General features: G+C 62.7%; 1 protein-coding gene across 1 annotated transcript in view; it reads right to left on the reverse strand.

Annotated features, from left to right (window-relative positions):
- ELFN1 (extracellular leucine rich repeat and fibronectin type III domain containing 1) overlaps positions 1-12,134 on the reverse strand; it is a 63,964-nt gene that overhangs the window by 13,313 nt on the left and 38,517 nt on the right. The gene's annotated exons all lie outside the window — the stretch shown is intronic.

Consider the following 12,134-nt stretch of genomic DNA (forward strand, 5'->3'; position numbering starts at 1 on the left):
TGCCCAGGGGCCTGGGAGGGAGACCCAGCCCCGCGGTGAGGTCGGGGTCACACCCTAGCAGGCCTCTGCGTCATCCGTGCGGACAGACAGATGTCACATGAGCCCAGAGACACCAGCAAGCAGACGGCACTAGCCCTCTCAGCCTGCCCCGAGACTGCGGGGAAATCGCACTTCACAGGGGAGGCGAGGCCGCGGCCGTCACAGCAGACAGTGTTCCCAGACCTCCCCTGCGCTGGGAGCTGACCACCCCCGGCCCCAGGGGGTCTCTCTCGGCACCCCTGAGGCAGAGGGCCCGATTCTGCTCTGACGACAGCACCGGTGGAAGGAAGCCGCGTCCGTCCCGGGCACGGCCTTCAGCCAGCCCGGCAGGGACGCGTCCAGTCCGGGGAAGAGCCGCCAGCCGACCACAGCGGCTCCCGGCACCACATGCGGAGAAGCTCGGGATCGAGGCGGGCGGCGTCTGGTGTGAGGGTCTGCGGCAGACAGAGCTGCCCCTCTGCCCCCGGCCAACTCTGTCAGCCCCCTAACACAGCAAGCATCCCCACAGCTGAAGGCCAAGATGGGACTGGTCTGGGAGACACTGCTGGTCCCCAAGATGCTTGGGCAGGTGCAGGGGTCTCCCGTTCCCACCCACGCTTGGTGCCCCGAGGTGAGCCTGTCCCCCCGACATGGGGCTGGGGGTGGAGACAATGGAGGCCAGGATGCCTGGCACCTGGGTCGGGCTCTGCCTCTCCAGCTCGTGGTCCAGAGAAGGACCGGGCAGAGGGGTGCTGCTTCCTGCCGACGGCCGAGTGTGGGGAGGACTGAGCACAGACCCCCCCCCCCCCCGCCATGGACAGGGTGCAGAGAATGTCCACCCACGGCCCTCTCAAGTCGGGGGAGCTGAGAGTCAGGACACGCTGACATGGCCAGAGCCTCCAGCCAGGAGGACCCAGGGAGGGGGCTGGGGTCAGCAAGCTCAGCGAGCAGGTGAACGGAAACCGCCGTCGGGCTGTGGAGCCTGGGCAGCCCACGGCTGCCCCGAGAGGCCTTTGGTCACTGCTGGAAGGTCCCAAAAAGGCACAGGGAAGACAGTCCAGTTACCTGGCCTTGAGCCTAAGGAGATCCCCTCACCAGAATAAAAGGCCTTGTCCCCATCATCTCCACTACTGCAGGGAGGAAGACCAAGGCTGCACGCCTTGGCCACTGAGGTGGAGGGGACACCCTGGCGGGCAGCCCTGGAGACTCCCCGCTCCGTTGCGGGGACGGACCTCTTCCACAGTTGCTCGCTCACTGATTCAGGACCTCACAGGCGCAGGACCCGGCTGTGGTCCTCAGGTCAGAGTCTGCGAACAACGCAGGCAACAGGGTTGCAGCCCTGAGCTGCCCTCGGACCCCCTTTCTATCACTTGGTGCTGCGTGCGCCCATGCCGAGCTGCACTCACACAGGCCCCAGAGGTGGGGGGCAGCCGCCACAACGGGGGACGCAGATTGGGGCTCCACAGCCCCCCAGGGCGTCACGAGGGGCTCATACAGAGCAAGCGGAAGCCTGCAGGAGGGTCGTCAGCACAGAACGTGGAGGACTTGGCTGCACATGCAGGCGGGCAGGCTGGGTCCTGGGGGTGACGGCGCGCGGCATGAACACGCTCAGGGCCCCTGACCCGCACGCTGAGATGGTGACTTCACGTTCTGCGTATTCTACGCCCCTAGAGTCTCAGGAAGGGAGACGGACGGGGGCAGGGCCGAGAGGGCTGCACGGGGGCTGCGGCCTCGGGGGTGGGGGTGGCGGGGCGCCGGAACGCCCTCTGCCCCCTCCAGGGCGCCCCGGACACAGGAGGGAATTGGGTTACTTTTGCGCTGGAGAGGAGCCCTTGCAGTTACTCAGGATATATCATTCTTCATACCTCGGGCGGCATTAAATATTTCATAATTAGTGAAATATTTATTACAGATTTCTTAAATATTTGAGACAGCTTAAATATTTTACAACAGATTTTAAAGTGTTTTGAAAAGGAATGGACCGCTGCGCGAGACTGAGCCCCCGTCACCTGAGGAGTGCACGGACTGGTGGGGGTCGGCGCGGGCACTCAGGCTGGAGCAGCAGTCTCCAGACCGGGAAACCCAGCAGAGCCACTCGTGAGCTTCAGCCACGCAGACCAGCGCCCCTGGCCCAGCACCGGACCCTGGTCCCCACTCGGGAGGTCATGCGAGGGTCCCCTGGGTTCACGGGGCACTGTCTGGCCCGTGCGTTGTTTTCCAGGCCCCAAGGACCAGGCCAGTCTCAAGTCAGGACAGAAGGCGGTCGGCTTCACGGCCATTGAGTCAGGGGCGACGTACCAGCCCTGAGCTTGATCCCTGGAGCTCAGCCGCCGGCGCCTGACGCAAGGGCTCCCCCTGCCCAGCACAGGGGCTCAGGACCCTGGGGAGGCGAGGCTGCAGGGCTGGCTGGAGCCCGAGCCTCCCCACCACTCATCCGGGGCTGCCGGCGTCACGGGCTTCACGACCCCCAGCGGACGGAGCCACGCTGCTGCCCAGGGCGCAGGGGCAGGCGCCCCTCGGAGGCCCGCGTCCACCCGGGGTCTCTCCGGCCAGGCCTGGCCTCACCAGGCGCTGCGTCTACGTGTGCGGGTTGCACCTGACTGCCCGGGTAGGTGCGTAGCGCTCCCAGCGGCGGCTCCCGGGAGAGGCCGTGTCCCCACTTCAGGGCCGATGGCACTGACACCCCAGCCTCTCCCCTCATCTGGTCGACAAAGCAAAGCCCCTACTAGGCAGCCTGCAGGGAGGCGGAGCGCACGGGCGAACCATCCAGCAAGGTGCCCTCCCAGCCAGCCTGAGGGTTCATTCCGAGAGCGCCTCCCGGCTCTGGCCTCCTCTGAGGCTCAGAGAGGGCAAGGAATTTTCCCCGGGTCACACAGCAAGGTCATGGCAGAACCGGGAAAAGGGCCTGGCCGTCCTGGCCCTCTCCCGGGGGCTCCCTGGGCCCCCACCCAGGACGTCTGGCCGTGTCACAGCCTCAGGGCCAGGAGTCCAGGCCGAAGTCGAGAGAGGGGTCAGGCTCCCTTCCGCGTGCACCTCCTGGCCAAATGGGGTGAGCAGAAGGGCTGAGTGCTCGGGCTCTGCAGACGGGCTGCCGCTCGCCAGACAAGGGCCCTGCGCAAGCCGCGGAATCTCTGCGTCACTGCCTCCTTGTTAGGAAGCCAGCAGCTGCCCCCCAGGGCTGGGAAAACCAGTTACAGTCCCGCTCCTCACGGCTCCCGGCATCTGGCATCACAAGCCCCTAAACGCAGCAGCACGATGACGGGCCTTGTTCTGAGAAAAAACTGAGGCACCGCAAGAGCAGGCGGCCGGGCTGGGAGCCGGACCCAGCGGACGGCGTGGGCTGCCCACTGGACCGTCTGGGCGCGTGGGGTCCGAGTCCGAGCCAAGCGCCAGCATCCAGTCGTCTGTCCTTCAGATAGTAAGGAAAGGATGCCCCGGTTCACAAAACACAGAGAAACCCTGACAGCCGGCTCTGTGAGAGGGAGGCCCAAGTACCGAGAAGGGGAGCGGGCCCGCGGGGAGGGGACCCAGCTCAGGAAAGGAGAGGCGGTCTCAGGGCCCACAATGCCGGAGCAGGAGGGGCTGCAGGGGTCTCCGGATCCACGCCCGGCACACTGCTGGCCCACGAGGCCAGGCAGAGGGCGGTCTGGTCCCCAGCCGCCCCCGGCGGAGGCCCTGAGCGTGGCTGCCCAGCCCGCCCCCACCTGTGACCTCAGGGCACTCTCTACACCTGAGGCTGGTCTGGGGTTGGGCCAGCTGTCCCTCACCCAAGGCTGGGCGGACCTTGAGGGGAGCTGGAGGAATTAAACTGGGCCCAGGCTGGAGACTTGGGACCCTGGCTGGTGCCCGCCTCCTGCTCCCAGCGGAGAGGGTGGGTGGTGGTCCCAGGCCGCGGCCCAGTGAGGGCTTCCTCGTGAGGAGAGGAAGTGGGGAGGAGACAAGTGACGTCTCCTGGGACAGCTCCAGGCCAGGGCCAGGGCGGGGGTGCTGGGAAGGGGGAGCCGGGCAGGGCATGGGGTGAGCAGGCCTCTGGGGCGAGGTTGCAGGCGCCGCCTGACCCCGGGGTCTGCTCCACCCCCGTCTGAGTGCTCACCAACACCCCCCCCCCCCGCCCTGCTCCATTTAAGAACAGCTCTCTGGGCCCCGCGGTGTCTTCAGTTTTCAGGTTAAGGGCAGGGCTCCGAGCTCTGCTCCACTCGGTGTGCACGGCCACCCAGCCAACTGCGCTTCCCACCCAGGGGCCCCGGTGACTCAGCTCCTGACCCTCAGTGGGGACCATGGCTCCCACCCTTCCTGCCCACCTCACAGACAAATGGTGAGCAAGCCCCCCGCCCCACCATGGGCCAGATGCTGGGCCAACTGGGATGCAGACCGAGGCAGGGAAGACAGAACTCCTACCAGCCTGAGCGAGACGGGACTGTGAGCGCTGCAGGGAGCCCACAGTGGAGGCTCAGTCCACGGTCCAGGCCTCAGCCAGTGGCCTCAGGGGTTGAGGAGACAGTCTGCCCCTGCAGAGGCCTGGGTGGGTGGAAGGGAGAGAGGGGCATGGCCTGTGAGGATGTACAGAGGCCCGGAGGTGGGAAGGGGATGGCATACGGTGAGAGGACCCATCGGGGCAGACCTGCTGGGAGCTGTGATCAGACCAGGGGCGCTGGGGAGCCAAGGAAGGGTCAGAAGGGAGGAGGCATGACCACCCTGGCTGCGGATGGAGGAGGAACTACTGCTGGGAACAGAGGGAGCTGCAGCGGCCACGGAAAGAGGGAGGGCGGGGCCCTGGAAACGGAGTGGGAGACTCGGACGAGCCCCGGAAGAAACGCACACCCGTGGGCACAGGGGGGCGCGGACACTCACAGCAGCGCTGCCCATACAGGCCCCGACTGGACGCCCCCGGTGCCCAGCAATGAGAGAACAGCAACAGGGCGGGCGGGCCCCGAGGAGCCAACAGCGTGATGCGGTCACACACATGGGGCTGAGCAGCGAGCCATTCCCACGAAATCACAAATGCAGAAGGCGAGTGGTTGCCCTTGGGGTGGTGACTGGGAAGGGACATGAGGCGAGCCTCAGGGGGCAGCGATGCCCTTGATCTGGGTCCTGGGGACACGACTGTGTCTGGTTCATGAAAGTTTATGGAGCTAAACATACTCCTAACACCTGAACTTCTGTGTCACACTCCAGTGAGAGACTCGAGCGCGAGAGGAAGGGGGGCAGGAGAGGTCAGACCAACCTTGCCTGGTGGCTTACGGGACGACGGGGGACCAGGGGGCAGCAAGCGACGGCCGCTCAGTGCAGTCAGAGCTGCACCCCGCGCCGACTCTGTGCAGCTGGTCAGGACCCTGGACAGCTCCGGGAGCCCTAAACTCAAGCTGCAAGCTCCCTGCCTCGGGACGCCCCATCCTAGGCAGCACTGAAACCCAGGCTTAGGGAGGCTGATGTGCTGGGGTGGGGGCAGAAATGACGACGTGGCTGACACCCTGTGTCACTAACCCAGGGCCTGAGGCCTCACTGTCCCTACACAGGAAACAGGTAAGTTGATCTGTCTCTACATAGGGTGACCACACACCCAGGTTTCCTGTTTCCATGTAATTATTGTCTTTTTACTCTCAGAAGTGTTTGTCGACTAGATGCTACATTATAGAGCCACCCTCTCACTAGGGAGTGCCAGCCTCCGCCACCATATTTAAAATGTGCAAGACCTCCTCTTGCCCTGTAACTTCCAGTAACAGCAAGCTTCCTGCCCAGACCACTGCGGCCCTGGAGTGAATCCATCACACCAGCCCATCCCCCGTTCACCAGCCAGGCCGGCTGAGGGCACTCCTGCATCCACCTCTCCCCACAGGTCCACAGGAAGACCAAGAGGAATGTGTGACCACGCTGTCTGTGGTCACCAGTTTTATCTTTCTTTTCTTTTGCTACTGGATCCACGTAAAGACTGTGGTTGCCAGTCTCCCTTGCAGCTAGGCATGGCCTAAGGTCTAGCCAATAGACTGTGAGTGGAGCTGAAGTGCACCACTGCTGAATCACTCCCTTAAAAGGAATGGGCATGCATGCGCCTTGCCCAGTTGGGATGCAGATGTGATGGTGGGAACTGGAGCAGCCACTTTGGTTCCAGACACAGAAGCCACAGGTTATAGAGTTGCCCGACCAGCCCTGGGCCACGGGCCTCTGGGTTGTTCTGTGAACAATAAAACTTCTATCTCATTTGAATTGCCATGTTTTCGGGAACTTTAACAGCTCACTAATACAGATGAGGGCCGTCTCACCCGGGAACAGATTACCAGCGAGGGTGCTCAACCAGATCTGGAGATGCTCGGGAGGAGAGGGATGGATGAGATGCTCTGGGCCTGGGTGGGGAGGGACAAAGGAGAGGCAGGACCAGACCCCCACTCACACCCTCTGCCAGCTCGTCCCTGCCACCTTCCATGTCCCCTCTCCAGCCTCCCGTGGTCTACCAGGGCAGGACCTTCAGCCACTCTCCACATGCCTTTCCCAGGGGTGGTCTCTCGGGGGCTGTGGGAGCTGAGCTCAGGCGGGAGAGGACGCATCTCCCGTCCCTCCCGTCCTCTCACCTGCACATCCGTCTTGTAGAGTCGCATCTCCTGAGCTCTGGGCCACGTCCCTCCCTATCAAATCCCCACAAAGAGAAAACAACTCTGCTCATTTCCCCACTGGCTCCCCTGCCCAGGCTCCCTGGCCCCAAACCCCACTCTTTCTTGACTCCCCTCCTCTCCCATCACTCCCCACAGCTGCCATCACCCCAGCCTGGGCAGCAGCCTCCCCTCCCTGGACCCTTCCCTCCTGTAGCCCTAACCCTGGGCTCACGGTGGCTGCTGGGGTCCCAGTTCAGCAGGCAGAGCTGGGGAGGGAGGCGCTGAGTCACTGGGGAGGGCGGGCGGGGAACAGGCCCCATGTCAGGGGGCCATATCCGCACAGAGCAGTGTGTGCCCACGTGTGCAGACTGTGGACATCCCCGGGGGCGGGGGAGGAAGGGGAGGCACAGGTAGGGAGCCCCTTGGGGCCTCCCATTCACTTCAGAGAGCCCCCAGCAGCTGCCATCAGCCCGTCGTATGGAGGAAGAACAGAGAGGTTAAACAGCTTGTCCGTGACTGCACGTCTGCCCAACACTGGGACCCATATTCAAATCTGGGCCTAGAGTGGGTCCTCAGCACTGATACCAAGGAGAGGGGTCAGAGGCAGAGGTCGGGTCTAGGAGGGAGGGGGCGAGAAGGAGCTCAGGCCGAGGGTCCAATCTGTGGCAGGGCTGGACGCCCGGAGCCCTGAAGGGGAAGGGCGCCCGGGGCCACTTCCGCCTGAGCCCGACCCTCCTCCTGCTGGTTCAGCTCAGAAACCGTGAGGGGCGCTTTCCAGGAGGAAATGAAAGGGTTAGGTAAGGGAGCAGAGTCGTGGCCCCTGGTGGCCCGGCCGGGCCCCCGGCTGGAGGGACACAAAAGCCAAAGGGGGCTTTGCCAGAGGCAGGAGGGGAACAGGGACCCAGGGGGGCTGCAGGGACAGGCAGGGCTGCTCCCCCACCCGGGGCAGCGCTGGACAGGCTGACTGGGCCCTTGGACCCGGACACCCCCGCAGGCGGCAAGGGCAGCTTGGGGGAGGGGAAATGGTCCTGGGGGGACCATCCTTGAGCTGAGCCCACTGAGCAGCAGGAGCAGGCGTGGGTGGAGTGGGGAAGGATGCTCCACGACTCAGCTCGTGAGTGCCACACGGCCTTGCGAACACCACAAAGGCAGGGGCTACTGCCTGGAAACCAGTAGGCACCAAGTAAGCATGCGGCAGGGACGAGCCGTTTAGTGAGAACCAGTCGGGAGGCAATTGTGGGCCACAGCGGGCAAAGAGAATGGGCTCAAGTTGTTGCCCTGCTGACAAGGAACGGACTCGGCCAGCATACTCCTCTCCCTTCACTGCTCCTGCTTTTCCCACCTGAGATGCAGATACGATGACTGGAGACACAGCAGCCTTTGGGAGGCCATGCAGGCAAATGCTGAGACTGGCTCGAGGGGAAGCTACAAGAAACCTGAGCTGCCGACAGATTCCTTAGACCACGCGCCACCTGCACCGCTGCGCGCTTCACGTGAGAGGAAACGAGCCCCTTCGTGGGGTTCACCCACACAAGTGTCCGGTTTCTGTCCTGTGCAGCCAGGTTCAATCCCTCGCTGACACAGCATAAAATACTGCTGAGTAATTTCATTAGAAAGTTGCTCTCAATTTAATTCCTTTCAGTGCTTCTGATTACATCAAGAGAGAGTCTCAGGTCAGGGCGAGCACGTCTCGAACACCTCTGCACGCGTGCTGTTTTCCCTTTTTAATAAAGCAACAGAAGGCCTTGGGCTCTGAGCCTCCCCTGAGCCCCAGCATCCAACTAGAATTTAATAACATTGTTTCGTTTCCAGTGAATTTATTTTTATGATTATCAATTCTATTTATGGAAAAGGAGGCTTGTTTTCCATTTGTAGCGGTGCCATAAAACTTCCCTTTTAAATAAATATATTTAAGTTTTTAAAAAGTAAATTTATTTAAGAGGAAAAACAGTAAGAATGCAGTCAGCGGGAAGGCGGGGCCGGGGGGGAGTGGTACGTGGGTGGCTGCTACGGAAGGTCCATGGATGGTCCACCCCTGGGCTCTGGGCTGGATGCCCGGGGGGATGCGGGGGTTGAGGCCAGCCCTGGACCCACACTGGGGACTGGTCTCCGTGGTTTGTCCAGCCTGGGCCCGGAGTAGGTGGATGGACCCCTGGCGCCGGGAATTTCTAAAAGGTGAATTCAGAGCTGTGGGCTGCTGGGTGGTCAAGTGATGAGCTGTGGGCAGGGTTTTGAAGCCATTCCGGTAACCAAGCCACTAACTCAAAGCCTCAGTCCCTTCCAGCCTGTCTGTGTGAGGCCCTGACTTCAAAAGCGGGGCCTCCAGGAGCGGGCGTGACCTTTTGCTAATTAGCTCGGGCTGTTTGCTCCGCAGCCGCCAGCTGATCTCTGGACAGCAGTTCCAACTCCAGCCACTGCCGCCTGTCACCTTCCTGCAGATAAATAACTGCTCCTTGGAGAGGTGCAGGGAGGGAGGTGGGGGTGGCGGGGGAGGGGGGGGACTGGCTGGGGGGCTGGGGGAGGGGCGGGGATGTGCAGGGGGGCGGGCGTCCTGACAGTTGCTGGATGGCAAGTCACCCCTATGTCACACGGCTCTGCTGGGGAGAGCATCACCCCCATTTCTCAAGAAAACCAAGGCCTGGAGAGAGGAGGGGTCTTACAGGGGGGCACCGGGCTCCAGCTCTGCCGGCTCCCAGACCGCTCCCGGCAGCCCAGAGAGGCCCACGGGGGCTCTGTCCTTGGTGCTGAACATGGGGCCGCCCGAGCGGGCCCTGCCCCACAGGTCACCTGGGGTCATTAGAACGCTCAGAAGGTCCCTCCTGGACTCTTAGTCACCGCTTCAATAAAAGCAACTTCTAGGGACGAGGCCTTTGGACCAGGAAACGGAGGAGGAAGGAGGCAAGAATAGACTGAGAAAGTTCAAGTCACTAAATGACGAAATGTTCTCTCTGGAAGGGATCTGGGAACAACCGCCCAACCCCCAGCTTCCCGGAGAAGACGAGGGCAGGGCGCAGGCTCCTCTGCCAGGCCCGCAGGGGCCCTGCCATCTGCTTTGCCACCTGCCTCCTCAGGTGGGGCGGGGCTGGGAAACACCCATCCATTCACCCCACAGACACCCATTCAGGCCTGCCTCCCGCCAGGCTCAGTGGACACGCAGCCTGGGGTGAGTGTGAGGGCTCAGGGCCAGGCCCAGATCAACTCGGGTGAGCCCGAACCTGAACAGCCTGCCATGCGCTGGCACGGGCTCACGCAGGGAAGAGAAGAGCTAGCGTTCATGGAACGTGATGGACCAGAGACGCTCCTGTTTCATGCTTGGGGTGGCCCAGGGGGCAGGGAGGGGGTCCCCACCTCTGTTTCCTGAGCGCCTGCTGGACGTGGGGCAGCTGACACGTCCCCAGTAAGGCTCCCCTTATGTGGGAGGATGAGGATATTATCGCCACTTCACAGGTTTAAAAAACAGGAGGTCCTAAGTGAAGTTAAGTCCGAAAGAGGACAATTGCTGTATGATCCCATGTATATGGCATCTAAAACGTGACACAAATGAATTCATCTGTGACACAGAGACAGACTCAGATCGGAGGACAGACTTGTGCAGCCAAGGAGGAGTGGGGGTGGGGAAGGGCTGGGGTTCAGGGTCAGCAGATGCAAACCAGCACATACAGGATGGACGGGCACCACGGTCCTGCCACACAGCACAGGGAGCTCATTCAGTACCCGGTGATGAACCCCGATGGGAAAGAACACACACACACGTAATTCAATCATTTTTCTGTACAGCAGAAACGAATACATCGTAAATCAAATATACTTCAATGAATTTGTTTTAAAATGGGACGTCAGAGGTGGTGAGCAACCTTTCCAGCGTTTTACATCTACAACTCAGCAGAGTGGGTTTTGCCCGACACCAAGATTGCTCCAGGCACTCAAGGACCCTAGGGAGACAGCACCACTGAGAGCAGAGGCTTGGGGCGAGAACGGGGCTCAGGGCGAGAAAGGGGCTCGGGGCGAGAAAGGGGCTCGGGGCGAGAGTGGGGCTCGGGGCGAGAGTGGGGCTCGGGGCGAGAACGGGGCTCGGGGCGAGAACGGGGCTCGGGGCGAGAACGGGGCTCGGGGCGAGAAAGGGGCTCGGGGCGAGAACGGGGCTCGGGGCGAGAACGGGGCTCGGGGCGAGAACGGGGTTCGGGGCGAGAACGGGGCTCGGGGCGAGAAAGGGGCTCGGGGCGAGAACGGGGCTCGGGGCGAGAACGGGGCTCGGGGCGAGAACGGGGCTCGGGGCGAGAACGGGGCTCGGGGCGAGAGTGGGGTTTGGGGCAAGAAAGGACTGAGCCGACGCCGGAGCCTCAGCCGAACTCTGGGGATGGACACCCAGCGTGGCAGTGCCAGTGTTCTGGGGGCAGCACCCTGAGTCCACCCAGCCGGGCCCTCAGTGTCCACACTCCACCACCTGTGTGGACAGCACCACTGCTGTGTGAGTCTCAGTGTGGACGCCCAAGGGGGTCTTAGGCTACTATGTGGTCAGAGCTGACCCCTCCCCAGACGGTCCTGTCTTCCCGACTTCTCAACAAGTCCATGCAGAAGGTTCTTGGAGACCCCACCACGTTTCAGATGGGAACATGAGGCCCACTGAGGGGCAGGTGCTGACCGCTGTCACACGGAGCTGGTGGCTGTGACAGTCAGAGCCCAGTCCACCCACCCCAACCTCCCTAACAATATCAGCTAAAGCGTCGAGGCCTTGGCCCGGCACTACCTGCGCGTTCTCATGCCCGCCCTCCCGCCGGACGGGGCCAGAGTCTCCACCCACCCCCATGACCAGCTCTGGCCAACAGCAGGCACTTGATGGCCATCTGAACAATGACGGACAGAGCAGTGGCCAGGGGGCTGAACCCCACGATCCGGGCCCAGCCCGCTGCGCCTGCATGCTGATGCCCACCCAGGCCAGGCCTGCCCAGACGCCCGCTGCCTTGGTTTCCAGCGGGCGGTTGTCCCCATCCTCCGCTCCCCTCCAGAGCCGCCCCCAGAGGCCTCCATCTAAAGCCACGGAGAAGCCTGGGGAGTGCGTGATGGAGGAGGAAGCCTCGCAAACTCCCCAACACCTCCTGTCACTCCAGTGACAGTCGGCAGAGCGTAAGGTCACGGTCACTTTAAATAAACTCAGCTTAGCGAATCCTCTACACGGCAGAAAACGGCAGCGACGGCCCACCACAGACACCCCAGACCTGAAGCCCGCGGTTAGCGGCCAGTGCGCCGCGGCTTACGGACTGCACCCCTGCCCGTTCAGGGCACAACGGCCCAGCTCTGTCAGCCCAGACACCCCACGGCACGGGCCCAGGAGCCGAGTCAGGGCTGCCGAGTCAGAGGCCCGGGAAGTGCCCGTGGCCCAAGAAACCAAGATACTGCCCAAAGAGAGCGCATCTGCGACTTCTGAGCCGACGGAAGACAGCCTGTCCGGCTGCTTTTCAGCTGGAACGAGGCGCCCAGAAGACACGGCACAGCGGTCACCGAAGCCCTGGCCATGGCAGGGCAGCTCTG

The sequence above is a fragment of the Bos javanicus genome, chromosome 25 (genome assembly GCF_032452875.1).
Source record: "Bos javanicus breed banteng chromosome 25, ARS-OSU_banteng_1.0, whole genome shotgun sequence".
Classification (NCBI taxonomy): Eukaryota; Metazoa; Chordata; class Mammalia; order Artiodactyla; family Bovidae; genus Bos; species Bos javanicus.